Here is a 17,808-nt window from a genome sequence, read left to right as displayed (position 1 = left end):
CATCACCCCCCCACCACCCTCAGCATCACCCCCCCACCACCCTCAGCATCACCCCCCCCACCACCCTCAGCATCACCCCCCCCACCACCCTCAGCATCACCCCCCACCACCCTCAGCATCACCCCCCACCACCCTCAGCATCACCCCCCCACCACCCTCAGCATCACCCTCCCCCCACCCTCAGCATCACGCCCCCCCCCACCCTCAGCATCACGCCCCCCACCCTCAGCATAACCCTCCGTCACCACCCTCAGCCTCACCCCACTCACCATCACCCCCTCCTTCTCACATTACCCACTCTCACTCTCACATTACCCCCCCTCACTCTCACATTACCCCCCCTCACTCTCACATTACCCCCTCTCACATTACCATCACCCCCCTCCCTTTCACATTACCATCGCACCCCCGCTCCCTCTCACCATCGCACCCCCTCTCCCTCTCACCATCGCACCCCCTCTCCCTCTCACCATCGCACCCCCTCTCCCTCTCACCATCGCTCTCCCTCTCACCATCGCACCCCCTCTCCCTCTCACCATCGCACCCCCTCTCCCTCTCACCATCGCACCCCCTCTCCTTCTCACCATCACCCTCCCCTCTCACCATCACCCCCCCCCTATACACACACAACACACTTCAAGCAGCTACCCCATACACATAGAGTCTCAGACAAAAACGCAAACATGCTCACAGAGACATACATTCAGACACACAAGGATACTCTCTGTCAGACACACTCTCAGGCACATACACAGGTAGACAGCGCATCAATGTGTATATGTGACACTTAGTGGGGCCTCATGTTTGCATTTCGCCTAAGGCCTCATAAAGTCTAGAGCCGCCTCTGATTGCAGGTGCCTGCCTGCCAGCTTCTGTGTGAGGTTCACATTGGATACTGTGCCTACTTGCCCAGTGCCCCCACTCATATCTGTTTTTACAACAGGTTAAGCTTTACATTTAAAATAAATATTTTTTTTTCACTGTAATAGAAGAGCAGTTGCCTGCCTGCCAGCTTCTGTGTCAGGTTGGATGCCTTGCCCATTTGCACAGTCAGTGCCACCACTCATATCTGTTTTAACAATAGGTTAAGCTTTACATTTAAAAGAAATATTTTTTTTTCACTGTAATAGAAGAGCAGTTGCCTGCCTGCCAGCTTCTGTGTCAGGTTGGATGCCTTGCCCATTTGCACAGTCAGTGCCACCACTTATATCTGTTTTAACAATAGGTTAAGCTTTACATTTAAAATAAATAATTTTTTTTCACTGTAATAGAAGAGCAATTGCCTGCCTGCCAGCTTCTGTGTCAGGTTGGATGCCTTGCCCATTTGCACAGTCAGTGCCACCACTCATATCTGTTTTAACAATAGGTTAAGCTTTACATTTAAAAGAAATAATTTTTTTTCACTGTAATAGAAGAGCAGTTGCCTGCCTGCCAGCTTCTGTGTCAGGTTGGATGCCTTGCCCATTTGCACAGTCAGTGCCACCAGTGGCGTACTAAGGGGGGGCGGGGGGTGCGGTCCGCCCCGGGTGCCACCAGTTAGGGGGGTGCCACCAGGTAAGGGGGTGCCTCCAGCTCCAGGGCTTGTGACTCTGTGAGCTGTGTGGCTGCACAGGGCGCCGGGAGCCACACAGCTCACACACGCAGGGGCTGGGAATTCAGCAGTACAGTGTACTGCACGGAGAAATGGGGGCGGAGCCAAACCAGATGCGGGGGCGGAGCTACAGCCAGCCTCCATTTGCTGCCTTTCACTGCAGCACACTGAGGGGAAGCAGGAAGGAGGCCCTGCTTCCCCAACTCCAACACACCAGGGACTCACTGACTGGACTCCTCCACCAGTAAGTAAGAGAGAGAGAGAGAGAGAGAGAGAGAGAGAGTGTGTGTGTGAAACTGCTTGTGACTGTGTGTGTGAATCCCTGCCTTTGACTGTCTGTGACTGTGTGTGTGAAACTGCTTGTGACTGTCTGTGAGTGTGTGTGAATGTCTGCCTGTGACCAGTGGCAAATCTGATCTGTGCCCCCCCCCCCTACCCTGACCCTCTCCCCCCTGACTGTGGGTCCTTCCCCCCCGACACATACATACAGACACAAACACATTCACACACCCCCGACAGAAACATACATACACACATGCAGACACATACATACAGAGACACAGACACACACATACATACACAGCCATACATACAGATACACACATACAGAGACAGACACACACATACACACATACATACACACATACAGAGATACACACATACAATCATACACACATACAGAGACACAGACACAAACATACATAAACACATGCACACACACATACAGAGACAAAGACACAGACAAACATACACACAGAGACACACACATACATACAAACACAGAGTCACAGACATACATACGGATACACACACACAAAGAGACAGACACACACAGACATACATACATACGGATACACACATACAGAGACACAGACACACATACATACACACATACAGAGACACAAAATGTTTCCTACCATGTGTGATTTCCCTGGGGTCCAGTGGTGGCTCAGCCTGATGGGAGTCAGAGTTCTCACTCTGACTCCCTCCTCCTTTCTGTTTCCTTCCGCGCGGGCTCTCAGTATGCTGGGAGGAGTGACGTGCGGTCACTTCCTCCCAGCGTGTGATGATCTCATCACAGGGGGTCCGGTCGCGCTCTTAAAGCGCTCAGCGCAGACCGGGCCCCCTTACAATCCATGTCCATCAGGTGGCCCCTTAACATGCGGCCCCGGCGGTTTGCCGCCGGGGCCGCAAAGCATGGCAGCTGCTAACCGGTCGCAGGGGGCCGCAGGGCGGCCGGGCCCCCTGGAGTGCCGTGCCCGGTCGCAGCCGCGACCCCTGCGACCGCGGTACGTACGCCACTGCCTGTGACTATCTGTGACTGTGTGTGTGAATCCCTGCCTTTGACTGTCTGTGACTGTGTGTGAATGTCTGCCTGTGACTGTCTGTGACTGTGTGTGAATGTCTGCCTGTGACTGTCTGTGACTGTGTGTGAATGTCTGCCTGTGACTGTCTGTGACTGTGTGTGAATGTCTGCCTGTGTCTGTGAATGTGTGTGAATGTCTGCCTGCGACTGTGTCTGTGAATGTCTGCCTGTGACTATCTGTGACTGTGTGTGTGAATGTCTGCCTGCGACTGTGTCTGTGAATGTCTGCCTGTGACTATCTGTGACTGTGTGTGTGAATGTCTGCCTGTGACTATCTGTGACTGTGTGTGTGAATGTCTGCCTGTGACTATCTGTGACTGTGTGTGTGAATGTCTGCCTGTGGCTATCTGTGACTGTGTGTGAATGTCTGCCTGTGGCTATCTGTGACTGTGTGTGAATGTCTGCCTGTGACTGTGCATGAGACTGACTTTTGGTGACTGTGTGTGTGACTGTCTGCCTGTGCCTGTATGTATGAATGTCTGCCTGTGATTGTCTACCTGGGACTGTCTGCATGTCACTGAGTGTGTGTGACTGTGTGCTGCCTGTAACTATGTTACAGTCTGCCTGTAATTGTGTGTGTGTGAGACTGTGTGTGTGTGTGACTGCCTGTAGCTGTGTGTGTGTGACTGTCTGCCTGTAGCTGTGTGTGTGTGACTGTCGGTCTGTAACTGTGTGTGTTACTGTCTGCCTGCAGCTGTGCGTTTGACAGTGTGCAAGTGACTATGTGTTTGGTACGGTGTGCATGTGGCTGTATTTGACAGTATATGCGTATAACTGTGTACATCTGACTGTATCTGACTGTCTTCGCCCTGCAGTGAGTCGGCACATAACATCATCCAAGCATCGGCGTCATATTACAGGATGTGCAAGGGACGTGTGCATGAAGAGCACAGAGATCCCAGCAGCAACCACTGACTACCAGGGACTGAGGATCCACTCTAGCCCTCCCAGAGCAAGGTAGGGAGGCTGGGTGGACCTCTTAATTATTAAATGTGTGCATGTATGTGATGTTTGCGTGTGTATATCTAATTATGTGTGTTTGTAATTGTATGTGTGTGGGTCTGTGATTGTGTATGTATGTGTTTATGTGTGTGGTTGTGTGTGTATCTCTGTAGTTAAGTGTGTGTGTGTGTGTGTGTGTGTATATATATATATATATATATATACACACATATATATACACACACAACACACTTAACTACAGAGATACACACACAACCACACACATAAACACAGACATATACAATCACAGACCCACACACATACAATTACAAACATACATAATTAGATATACACACGCAAACGTCACATACATACACACGTGTGTATATATATACATACACACACACAATCACAGATATACACACAGACATACACCTATTGTGTTATTGTGTGTGTATATAAATGTGTATGTGTTTGGTACATAGCTCCCTTATTTGGTGTCCTTAAATATTGCAATCCCACATAAGGATAACAAATAAGGGCGTTATCTACTAAACAACTGAAATTAGGAAAAGTTTTTTTTTTTTTTTTTAATTCATCTTTTAGCTGTTTAGTTGATAATTCTCTAAATTGGTGTCCTTATGGGAGATTTCCATATTTAAAGATACCAAATTAGGGTTCTGTTTAGCAGATGGCTCCCTTATCCTTATTTGGTGTTCCTAAATATGGCAATCCCACATAAGGATAGCAAATAAGGGAGTTATCTGATAAACAAAGATCGACGTTAAGGAAGTCAGCAAGCCCACGAACAAGAAATCTGGGTGGCTAATGTGAATTATATGCAAATTTGTTGACTGATGCCAATGTGCATTGCATGCTGCCAATGGCAGCACATTACCCCATCCCTTAGTGAAAAGTTTTAGTGCCCCCCCCCCCAGTTTGGATTGTGGTATCTTACCCCCTATATATTGTTCCTATGTGTCTATGTATCTGCATGTGTGTCAGTGTGTATTTAGGTGTGTGTATGTGTATATGTGCATACATCTCAGAATCTCGCCAACACTACACACAAATACAACCCTGCATTTCAACGTCACCATTATATATAACCACACCACTGCCTTCAAAAACCACACTACATAAAAATGCATGCCTGCATTCAAACGCCAACACCACATACAGACACACATCCTACATTCACTCAAACATACTCCATACAAAAACATGCTTACATTTAAAAGCATAAACACTGCTTAATACTAAATACATAAAAAAAAAAAAAAATTGTGGTTGCTTTTTACATTTTAAAGTTGGGGGGGGGGGGGGGGGTGCCAAAAATAGGACCCGCCCCGGGTGCCAAATGCTCTAGGTACGCCCCTGAGTGCCACCACTCATATCTGTGTTAACAATAGGTTAAGCTTTACATTTAAAATAAATAATTGTTTTCACTGTAATAGAAGAGCAGTTGCCTGCCTGCCAGCTTCTGTGTCAGGTTGGATGCCTTGCCCATTTGCACAGTCAGTGCCACCACTCATATCTGTTTTAACAATAGGTTAAGCTTTACATTTAAAAGAAATAATTTGTTTTCACTGTAATAGAAGAGCAGTTGCCTGCCTGCCAGCTTCTGTGTCAGGTTGGATGCCTTGCCCATTTGCACAGTCAGTGCCACCACTCATATCTGGTTTAACAATAGGTTAAGCTTTACATTTAAAAGAAATATTTTTTTTCACTGTAATAGAAGAGCAGTTGCCTGCCTGCCAGCTCCTGTGTCAGGTTGGATGCCTTGCCCATTTGCACAGTCAGTGCCACCACTCATATCTGTTTTAACAATAGGTTAAGCTTTACATTTAAAATAAATATTTTTTTTTCACTGTAATAGAAGAGCAGTTGCCTGCTTGCCAGCTTCTGTGTCAGGTTGGATGCCTTGCCCATTTGCACAGTCAGTGCCACCACTCATATCTGTTTTTACAATAGGTTAAGCTTTAGATTTAAAAGAAATAATTTTTTTTCACTGTAATAGAAGAGCAGTTAGTTGTCTGCAAGCGTCTGGGTGTCAGGCCTACTTCAGCGTGTGCTCTGCAGACCTGTGCCAGCGTGCTTTGACAGTTGCCAATCATATCTGGTGTCTCTTTAGCGTGCTTTTACAAAGAAAAAAGGTTTCCAGTGTAAGCTAATAGCAGCCAATCAGTGTCCTTCAAGCGGCTCTGTCAGGCCTTCCTTCAGCGTGTGCCCTGCACAACCCTGCCAGCGTACTTTGACAGTTGCCACTCATATCTGGTGTCTCTATAGCGTGCTTTTACAAAGAAAAAAGGTTTCCAGTGTAAGCTAATAGCAGCCAGTCAGTGTCCTTCAAGCGGCTCTGTCAGTCCTTCCTTCAGCGTGTGCTCTGCAGACCTGTGCCAGCGTGCTTTGACAGTTGCCAATCATATCTGGTGTCTCTATAGCGTGCTTTTACAAAGAAAAAAGGTTTCTAGTGTAAGCTAATAGCAGCCAGTCAGTGTCCTTCAAGCGGCTCTGTCAGTCCTTCCTTCAGCGTGTGCTCTCCAGAACTGTTCCAGTGCACATTGCCAATCATATCTGGTGTCTCTATAGCGTGCTTTTAAAACCAAATTTTTTTTTCACTGTTATAGATTGAATAGCAGTTACTTGTCTTCAAGCGGGTGTGTCAGGCCTACAGTGTGTGCTCTGCAGAACTGTTCAAGTGCACATTGCCAATCATATCTGGTGTCTCTATAGCGTGCTTTTACAAAGAAAAAAGGTTTCTAGTGTAAGCTAATAGCAGCCAGTAAGTGTCCTTCAAGCGGCTCTGTCAGTCCTTCCTTCAGCGTGTGCTCTCCAGAACTGTTCCAGTGCACATTGCCAATCATATCTGGTGTCTCTATAGCGTGCTTTTACAAAGAAAAAAGGTTTATAGTGTAAGCTAATAGCAGCCAGTCAGTGTCCTTCAAGTGGCTCTGTCAGTCCTTCCTTCAGCGTGTGCTCTGCAGAACTGTTCCAGTGCACATTGCCAATCATATCTGGTGTCTCTATAGCGTGCTTTTAAAACCAAATTTTTTTTTTTCACTGTTATAGATTGAATAGCAGTTACTTGTCTTCAAGCGGGTGTGTCAGGCCTACAGTGTGTGCTCGGCAGAACTGTTCAAGTGCACATTGCCAATCATATCTGGTGTCTCTATAGCGTGCTTTTACAAAGAAAAAAGGTTTCTAGTGAAAGCTAATAGCAGCCAGTCAGTGTCCTTCAAGCGGCTCTGTCAGTCCTTCCTTCAGCGTGTGCTCTCCAGAACTGTTCCAGTGCACATTGCCAATCATATCTGGTGTCTCTATAGCGTGCTTTTAAAACCAAATTTTTTTTTTCACTGTTATAGATTGAATAGCAGTTACTTGTCTTCAAGCGGGTGTGTCAGGCCTACAGTGTGTGCTCTGCAGAACTGTTCAAGTGCACATTGCCAATCATATCTGGTGTCTCTATAGCGTGCTTTTAAAACCAAAAATTTTTTTTCACTGTTATAGATTGAATAGCAGTTACTTGTCTTCAAATGGGTGTGTCAGGCCTACAGTGTGTGCTCTGCAGAACTGTTACAGTTCACATTGCCAATCATATCTGGTCTCACAGTAGCTTGCACGCATAGTACCACTAATCCCAAAAAAAATGACAGGCAGAAGCAGGCCACCCCGCAGGGGCCGTCATGGTCGTGGTGCTGTGATTCCCTTTTGCCCTAGAATAATGCCCAGTTTTCAGAAGCCACGTACCCTGAACTTGAAAAGTTCTGAGGACATAGTTGACTGGCTAACACAGGACACCCAATCTTGTACAGCCTCCGCTCGGAACCTTGACGCACCATCCTCCTCCAGCTTAGCTTCAGGCACCTCTCAAGATACCACTCACCCGCCTGCCGCCACCACCAAAACTAGCACCACAGCCGCTTTACTTGGTATGTCAGAGGAGTTATTCACACACCCGTTTGAAGAAATGAGTGATGCGCAACCATTATTGCTAGAGGATGTAGATAACAGGGATATGTCTCAGGCATGCAGCATTAAACACATGGATGTACGGTGAGATGATGATGATGTTGTACCCGCTGCTGCTTCCTTTTCTGAGTTGTCAGATACAAGCGAAGCGGTTGATGATGACGATGCGTCCATGGATGTCACGTGGGTGCACGCTCGGCAAGAAGAAGAACAGGGCGAAAGTTCTGATGGGGAGACAGAGAGGAGGAGGAGACGAGTTGGAAGCAGGGGGGGGGGTCGTCGCAAGGAGCTAGTGGCACAGTCAGACAGCATGAATTGGCACACGGGGTCAGCCCGACAGCACGCCAATCAACGCATGCTGTATCCACCACCAGAATGCCGTCATTGCAGAGCTCAGCAGTGTGGCATTTTTTTTGTGTGTCTGCCTCGGACAACAGCGATGCCATTTGCAACCTGTGCCAAAGGAAACTGAGTCGTGGGAGGTCCAACACCCACCTAGGTACAACTGCTTTGCGTAGGCACATGATCTCACATCACAAACGCCTATGAGATCAACACATGAGTACAAGCAGCACGCCTACTCTAAGTCGCCATCCTCCTCCTGGTCTAGCATCTTCAGCCACGTCAACCACTGCTGTCCTTCTTGCCCCCTCTCAACCATCCGCCACTCCGTCTCCCGCCTTGAGCAGTTACCGCTCATCTGCCCACAGTCATGTGTCTGTCAAGGACATGTTTGAGCGTAAGAAGCCAATGTCACCAAGTCACCCACTTGCCCAGCGTCTGACAGCTGGCTTGTCCGAACTATTAGCCCGCCAGCTTTTACCATACAATCTGGTTGAGTCTGAGACGTTCAAAAAATTTGTAGCTATTGGGACACCGCAGTGGAAGGTACCCGGCCGGAATTTCTTTTCTCAAAAGGCAATCCCCAACTTGTACTCGATTGTGCAAAAGGAAGTCATGGCATGTCTGGCACACAGTGTTGGGGCAAGGGTCCATCTGACCACTGATACCTGGTCTGCAAAGCATGGTCAGGGCAGGTATATCACCTACACTGCGCATTGGGTAAACCTGCTGACGGCTGACAAGCAAGGAATGCGTGGCATTGCAGAGGAGTTGGTGACACCGCCACGAATTGCAGGCAGTCCTGCTGCCACCTCCTCTACTCCTCCTACTCCATCCTCTTCCATAACCTCCTCGGCTGAGTCCTCTTGTGCTGCTGCGTCTTGCTCCACATCAACGGCACCCCCCCAGCTCCCCAGGTACTATTCCACATCCCGGATACGGCAGTGTCACGCCGTCTTGGGTTTTACTTGCTTGAAAGCAGAGAGTCACACTGGACAAGCACTCCTGTCCGCCCTGAACGCACAGGTGGAAAAGTGGCTGACTCTGCAGCAACTGGATATCGGCAAAGTGGTGTGTGACAACGGAAAGAATTTGATAGCGGCATTGAAGTTGGGCAAGTTGACACATGTGCCGTGCATGGCACATGTGTGTAATCTGATCGTACAACGCTTTGTGCATAAGTACACAGGCTTACAGGACGTCCTGAAGCAGGCCAGGAAGGTGTGTGGCCATTTCAGGCGTTCCTACACGGCCATGGCTCACTTTGCCGATATCCAGCGGCGAAACAACATGCCAGTGAGGCGCTTGATTTGCGACAGCCCTACACGTTGGAATTCAACACTCCTAATGTTCGACCGCCTGCTCCAACAAGAAAAAGCTGTTAATGAATATTTGTATGACAGGGGTGCTAGGACAGCCTCTGGGGAGCTGGGAATTTTTTTGCCACGTTACTGGACGCTCATGCGCAATGCCTGTAGGCTCATGCGTCCTTTTGAGGAGGTGACAAACCTAGTCAGTCGCAACGAAGGCACCATCAGCGACATCATACCATTTGTTTTCTTCCTGGAGCGTGCCCTGCGAAGAGTGCTGGATCAGGCTGTAGATGAGCGTGAAGAGGAAGAGGAAGAGTTGTGGTCACCATCACCACCAGAAACAGCCTTATCAGCATCGCTTGCTGGACCTGCGGCAACGCTGGAAGAGGATTGTGAGGAAGAGGAGTCAGAGGAGGATTGTAGCTTTGAGGAGGAGGAGGAGGAGCAAGACCAAACACAACAGGCATCCCAGGGTGCTCGTTGTCACCTATCTGGTACCCGTGGTGTTGTACGTGGCTGGGGGGAAGAACATACCTTCAATGACATCAGTGAGGAGGAGGAACGGGAAATGAGTAGCTCGGCATCCAACCTTGTGCAAATGGGGTCTTTCATGCTGTCCTGCCTGTTGAGGGACCCTCGTATAAAAAGGCTGAAGGAGAACGACCTGTACTGGGTGTCCACGCTACTAGACCCCCGGTATAAGCAGAAAGTGGCGGAAATGTTACCGAATTACAACAAGTCGGAAAGGATGCAGCATTTGCAAAATAAATTAAAAAGTATGCTTTACACAGCGTATAAGGGTGATGTCACAGCACAACGGGAATCTAACAGGGGGAGAGGTGGAAGTCATCCTCCTCCTCCTCCTCCCACGACCACGCCGGCAAGGACAGGACGCTTTAAAGACGTGTTGTTGATGGAGGACATGCGGACCTTTTTAAGTCCTATGCATCGCCACAGCCCTTCGGGATCCACCCTCAGAAAGCGACTCGACCGACAGGTAGCAGACTACCTCGCCTTAACTGCAGATATCGACACTCTGAGGAGCGATGAACCCCTTGACTACTGGGTGTGCAGGCTCGACCTGTGGCCTGAGCTATCCCAATTTGCGATAGAACTTCTGGCCTGCCCCGCTTCAAGTGTCCTGTCAGAAAGGACCTTCAGTGCAGCAGGAGGTATTGTCACTGAGAAGAGAAGTCGCCTAGGTCAAAAAAGTCTAGATTACCTTACCTTTATTAAGATGAATGAGGGATGGATCCCGAAGGGACTGACACTGGGCGATGCATTCGATTAAAAAAGGCCTGATGAGATGAGCTGCCTTGGGCTAAAAATGGTCCACACGCTGCTGTATTTTAGCTCTGAATGACGTTTGACTTGCGTGACTTATCCGCCACCAACTAGGGTTCAAGCCGCCATGTTTTAGGGCACTTTTTGCCTGTGAAACAAACATCAATTTTTCTGGCCTCTGCTACAGCAGCGGCTGCAACAATACCAAATTTTTCAGGCATGTGTACATGCCTAATTTTTAGGCCCACTGGTGCAGCACTGTGGCTTCAAAAACCAAACCAAAAAAAAATCCTCCAAGATGGCACCAATATACCAGTGGTCTAAGCATCTTCCCACCTTGGCCTAAAAAGGGGAGGTGATTCAACAATTAAAAATCTCTGCCATTTACACGTCCACTGATAGGAGACGCGGAAGGTATTAAACTGATATGAACAATACTAAACTCACCACTCCTATCTGGTGGCACATTAGCTTGCCCGCGCAGTGCCCCAAATTTCAAGTAAGAGGACCGACCAAGCATCTTCTTCCATCTCCCTGTTACATAAATCAATGCCATATCCAAAGAAATTGTAGAGAATATCCAGGATAGTTTTACAGGGCCAAATCATGTCGCCTGTTGAAAGAGGTGACCTTGCTCGGGTCCCAGGTGTGCGGTTCCTAAAATGGCTGCCATATACATGTCCTCTGATAGGAGACGCGGAAGGTATTAAACTGATATGAACAATACTAAACTCACCACTCCTATCTGGTGGCACATTAGCTTGCCCGCGCAGTGCCCCAAATTTCAAGTAAGAGGACCGACCAAGCATCTTCTTCCATCTCCCTGTTACATAAATCAATGCCATATCCATAGAAATTGTAGAGAATATCCAGGATAGTTTTACAGGGCCAAATCATGTCGCCTGTTGAAAGAGGTGACCTTGCTCGGGTCCCAGGTGTGCGGTTCCTAAAATGGCTGCCATATACATGTCCTCTGATAGGAGACGCGGAAGGTATTAAACTGATATGAACATTTACTAAACTCACCACTCCGAGTGCTGTTATTTATTTAATTTTTTTGTGGTGAGGCTTTACAGGACAGAGTGCTTCTCCACGGGACATGTTAACTCACGGGCAGCTGGCTCATCAAGGAACCAGAGCAGCTTGAACGAGGTGACCTTGCTCGGGTCCCAGGTGTGCGGTTCCTAAAATGGCTGCCATATACACGTCCACTGATAGGAGACGCGGAAGGTATTAAACTGATATGAACAATACTCCACTCCTATCAGTAGGTCCGTCCCATTGTGATTTATGCCCCCACCCACCGCGCAGGGATGGGGGCCGGGGGGAGGAAAGTAGGCCCCCCCATTGTGATTTATGGCCCCCACCCACCGCCCAGGGGTGGGGGCCGAGGGGGGAGGACAGTAGGTCCCCCCATTGTGATTTATGGACCCCACCCACCGCGCAGGGGTTGGGGAGGACAGTAGCTCCCCCCAGTGTGTATCATGGGCTTTGAGGACAGGTGTCAATCCATACCTGCCAAGTGACCCTATGTAGGGGGAACAGTCCCTATTCTGCTATGTGTCAGTGTGTATCATGGTCTCTGTGGACGGGGAACAGTCTCTATTCTGCTCTGTGTCAGTGTGTATCATGGTCTCTGTGGACGGGGAACAGTCTCTATTCTGCTCTGTGTCAGTGTGTATCATGGACTCTGTGGACAGGGAACAGTCTCTATTCTGCTCTGTGTCAGTGTGTATCATGGTCTCTGTGGACGGGGAACAGTCTCTATTCTGCTCTGTGTCAGTGTGTATCATGGTCTCTGTGGACGGGGAACAGTCTCTATTCTGCTCTGTGTCAGTGTGTATCATGGACTCTGTGGACAGGGAACAGTCTCTATTCTGCTCTGTGTCAGTGTGTATCATGGTCTCTGTGGACGGGGAACAGTCTCTATTCTGCTCTGTGTCAGTGTGTATCATGGACTCTGTGGACAGGGAACAGTCTCTATTCTGCTCTGTGTCAGTGTGTATCAGGGGCTTTGAGGACAGGTGTCAATCCATACCTGCCAAGTGACCCTATGTAGGGGGAACAGTCCCTATTCTGCTCTGTGTCAGTGTGTATCATGGTCTCTGTGGATGGGGAACAGTCTCTATTCTGCTCTGTGTCAGTGTGTATCATGGTCTCTGTGGACGGGGAACAGTCTCTATTCTGCTCTGTGTCAGTGTGTATCATGGACTCTGTGGACAGGGAACAGTCTCTATTCTGCTCTGTGTCAGTGTGTATCAGGGGCTTTGAGGACAGGTGTCAATCCATACCTGCCAAGTGACCCTATGTAGGGGGAACAGTCCCTATTTTGCTCTGTGTCAGTGTGTATCATGGTCTCTGTGGACGGGGAACAGTCTCTATTCTGCTCTGTGTCAGTGTGTATCATGGTCTCTGTGGATGGTGAACAGTCTCTATTCTGCTCTGTGTCAGTGTGTATCATGGTCTCTGTGGACAGGGAACAGTCTCTATTCTGCTCTGTGTCAGTGTGTATCAGGGGCTTTGAGGACAGGTGTCAATCAATACCTGCCAAGTGACCCTATGTAGGGGGGACAGTCTCTATTCTGCTCTGTGTCAGTGTGTATCATGGTCTCTGTGGACGGTGAACAGTCTCTATTCTGCTCTGTGTCAGTGTGTATCATGGTCTCTGTGGACAGGGAACAGTCTCTATTCTGCTCTGTGTCAGTGTGTATCAGGGGCTTTGAGGACAGGTGTCAATCCATACCTGACAAGTGACCCTATGTAGGGGGGACAGTCTCTATTCTGCTCTGTGTCAGTGTGTATCATGGTCTCTGTGGACAGGGAACAGTCTCTATTCTGCTCTGTGTCAGTGTGTATCAGGGGTTTTGAGGACAGGTGTCAATCCATATCTGCCAAGTGACCCTATGTAGGGGGAACAGTCCCTATTCTGCTCTGTGTCAGTGTGTATTAGGGGTTTTGAGGACAGGTGTCAATCCATATCTGCCAAGTGACCCTATGTAGGAGGAACAGTCCCTATTCTGCTCTGTGTCAGTGTGTATCCGGGGTTTTGAGGACAGGTGTCAATCCATATCTGCCAAGTGACCCTATGTAGGGGGAACAGTCTCTATTCTGCTCTGTGTCAGTGTGTATCAGGGATCATTAGGATAGATGTCAATCCATATCTGCCAAGTGACCCTATGTAGGGGGAACAGTCCCTATTCTGCTCTGTGTCAGTGTGTATCAGGGATTTGACTATCTTTATTCAGATTCAAAAATTACAATTCCAGGAAAAAATTAACAAACATTTACAAGAACATGTTATGCACATCATAGAAACAACGTGAACCTCTTTAAAGCCACAAACTTAAGACAAAAAATACGTACACACAATGTGTAAGGGTTTGAAAGAATATTCTGAATCCTTACATGTTTACTTTATCGTTTGTTTGATTTTTGTGAACCATATATAAACTACAAGCAGCGTGAAAACTATAAAAACTCAAGTGGCCATGCTGACCAAATTAAATAGTATGCTTTACACAGCGTATAAGGGTGATGTCACAGCACAACGGGAATGTAACAGGGGAAGAGGTGAAAGTCATCCTCCCCCTCCCACGACCCCGCCATATCTGCCAAGTGACCCTATGTAGGGGTAACAGTCTCTATTCTGCTCTGTGTCAGTGTGTATCATGGTCTCTGAGGACGGGGAACAGTCTCTATTCTGCTCTGTGTCAGTGTGTATCAGGGCAGGGCTTTCAGGACAGGTGTCAATGTTAGGTGATTTCTGCCCTTTATGGATTAAAAGCAGACTCTGCATCAACTGTGCAATTTTCCATGGGAGTTTTGCCATGGATCCCCCTCCGGCATGCCACAGTCCAGGTGTTAGTCCCCTTCGCGAACATTTGCGGAAGTTCGCGTTCGCCGTTCGCGAACCGAAAATTTCGGGCTCGCGACAACACTAATAAACAGTTTTATGTTCATTGTAATGTTGAACAGCACCTGAGGAAGACCATATGCAGATGGTTGAAACACGTTGTGCACTTTTTATTTTATCTTGTTTTATATGAAGTAATAAATTATTTTTACTATATCTTCAACTCCTGGCTCCTGATTTGAACTTTCCAATATACGGATAAATCAACAATCGGAGAATCCATTTGAAAGGAGAAAAATCATCTATGTCCTTGAAAGTGGCATAAAGGCTGTATAAGTTCCGAGCCAACTTCTAATCGGCTCCAAAAATTGTGAATGGTTTCAGCTCAAAATCTCCATATTATTTCACATTATATACAGATTACACTATGTTCTGTTATGTGCTTATATTTCTGTATAGGTAAAGTGTACCATGTGTTACCGTATACATCCTTCGTATAAATAGAAGGAAAACCTGCATCAGTTACCAGTTATAATATTATACATATATTACATGTAACCAGTTTCTACCTTTTTGTGTGCGCTTTTACCTTTATATCTTTACATTGTTCAGCTCATTGAGTAGTTTTTGCAAGGCAGATGCTCTACCTGCCTCTTGAGTTTAGCTCGGCTGAACTAAACAACCAGGAAGTGAGTGGACTAGTGATGTCGCGAACACGAAATTTTCGGTTCGCGAACGGCGAACGGGAACTTCTGCAAACGATGGAAAAGTTGATGGAAAAGTTGTTTCAAGGGGACTAACACCTGGACTGTGGCATGCCGGAGGGGGATCCATGGCAAAACTCCCATGGAAAATTACACAGTTGATGCAGAGTCTGGTTTTAATCCATAAAGGGCATAAATCACCTAACATTCCTAAATCACAATGGATATGGATTGACAACTGACATATTGACACCTTGACATATGGATTGACACCTGTCCTCAGAGACCCTGATACACACTGACAGAGAGCAGAATAGGGACTGTTCACTATACATAGGGTCACTTGGCAGGTATGGATTGACACCTGCCCTCAGAGACCATGATACACACTGACACAGAGCAGAATAGAGACTGTTACCCCTACATAGGGTCACTTGGAAGGTATGGCGTGGTCGTGGGAGGAGGAGGAGGAGGATGACTTCCACCTCTTCCCCTGTTAGATTCCCGTTGTGCTGTGACATCACCCTTATACGCTGTGTAAAGCATACTTTTTTATTTATTTTGCAAATGCTGCATCCTTTCCGACTTGTAATTGCGTAACATTTCCGCCACTGTCTGCTTATACTGGGGGTCTAGTAGTGTGGACACCCAGCACAGGTCGTTCTCCTTAAGCCTTTTTATACGAGGGTCCCTCAACAGGCATGACAGCCTGAAAGACCCCATTTGCACAAGGTTGGATGCCGAGCTACTCATTTCCCGTTCCTCCTCCTCACACAGAGCAGAATAGGGACTGTTCCCCCTACATAGGGTCACTTGGCAGATATGGATTGACACCTGTCCTCAAAGCCCCTGATACACACTGACACAGAGCAGAATAGAGACTGTTCCCCCTCCATAGGGTCACTTGGCAGATATGGATTGACACCTGTCCTAAAAGCCCCTGATACACACTGACACAGAGCAGAATAGGGACTGTTCCCCCTACATAGGGTCACTTGGCAGGTATGGATTGACACCTGTCCTCAGAGACCATGATACACACTAACACAGAGCAGAATAGAGACTGTTCCCCCTACATAGGGTAACTTGGCAGATATGGCGTTTTCGTAGGAGGAGGAGGATGACTTTCACCTCTTCCCCTGTTAGATTCCCGTTGTGCTGTGACATCACCCTTATACGCTGTGTAAAGCATACTTTTTAATTTATTTAGCAAATGCTTATTTTGCAAATTTGCTTATTTTGCAAATCCTTTCCGACTTGTAATTCGGTAACATTTCCGCCACTGTCTGCTTATACCACTTTTTTTGCCACTCAAGGACACTGACTGCTATTAGCTTTCACCGAAAAACTTTTTTTCTTTGTAAAAGCACGCTATAGAGACACCAGATATGAGTGGCAAAGTACACTTGCTGAGGTTGGCAGAGCACACGCTGAAGGCCTGACACCCAGACGCTTGCAGACAACTAACTGCTATTAGCTTACAGTGAAACACTTTTTTTTTTTTTTAAAGGCACGCTATAGTCACACCAGATATAAGTGGTGGCACTGGGCAAATGGGCACAGTTTCAGCTGTGAGCCTGACACAGAAGCTGGCAGGCAGGCAACTGCAATTACATTACACAGAAGAAAAAATAAGCAGCCTGATGTTCTAGCCCTAAAAGGGCTTTTTGGGGGTGCTGTTCTTACAGCAGAGGTCAGATTAGTCCTTCAGGACTGTAGTGGACACTGAATACCCTAGCCTAGCTATCAATTTCCCCATCTAATGAGCAGCAGCTACACTTTCCCTCCTCTCACTAAGAATGCAGCTTCAGAATGAATCTAAAATGGATGCTGGGAGTTTGTTTTCCTGGCACTATAGTGGTCCTTTAATGTATAGTGGTCCTTTAATGTGAGTTGGGGAGGAAATTAATTGTGTTAGCTGCAAAGTCTTAAACAGCCTACATGCTTTATTATTTTTAAATAATAGGTGGGCGGTAGATTCCAGCAACAATGATAGTTTTAGTGAAAGGGATCTCAATTGTGCCAGAAACAAAATCAAAAGCAGAAGGGGAGTTATAGTTTTTTTTTAAAGGAGTAAATTTTATGGACTTAACATAAATAACAATGCCTCCTTCTCTCTTTACTCTGTCATTTCTAAAACATTAATAACCCTGTATTGCAATGGAGGTGTCTGGTATTTTAGTCGTTACCATGATTCTGAGAGCACAATGATTTTTTTTTTGTTTGTAATGGGAACACCAGGCTTGCAGTGCATCCAGTTTAGGGAGTAAACTACGGATGTTGCAGTGCACAAAAGAGAGGCCTTTTTGAGTGGGGAGATTAGGACTAGAATTAGCTGGAGGACCAGTGTTAGACTCCACATCATTTGCTAGGGCAAGTTACATAAGGAATAGGAATTTGGACATCATTTTTGTTTGGCCATATAGTGAATGGGATACTTT

This window comes from Pelobates fuscus, chromosome 2, assembly GCF_036172605.1.
Source record: "Pelobates fuscus isolate aPelFus1 chromosome 2, aPelFus1.pri, whole genome shotgun sequence".
Lineage (NCBI taxonomy): Eukaryota > Metazoa > Chordata > Amphibia > Anura > Pelobatidae > Pelobates > Pelobates fuscus.
The sequence above is the reverse complement of the archived record's forward strand: the minus strand, read 5'-3'. Positions refer to the sequence as shown.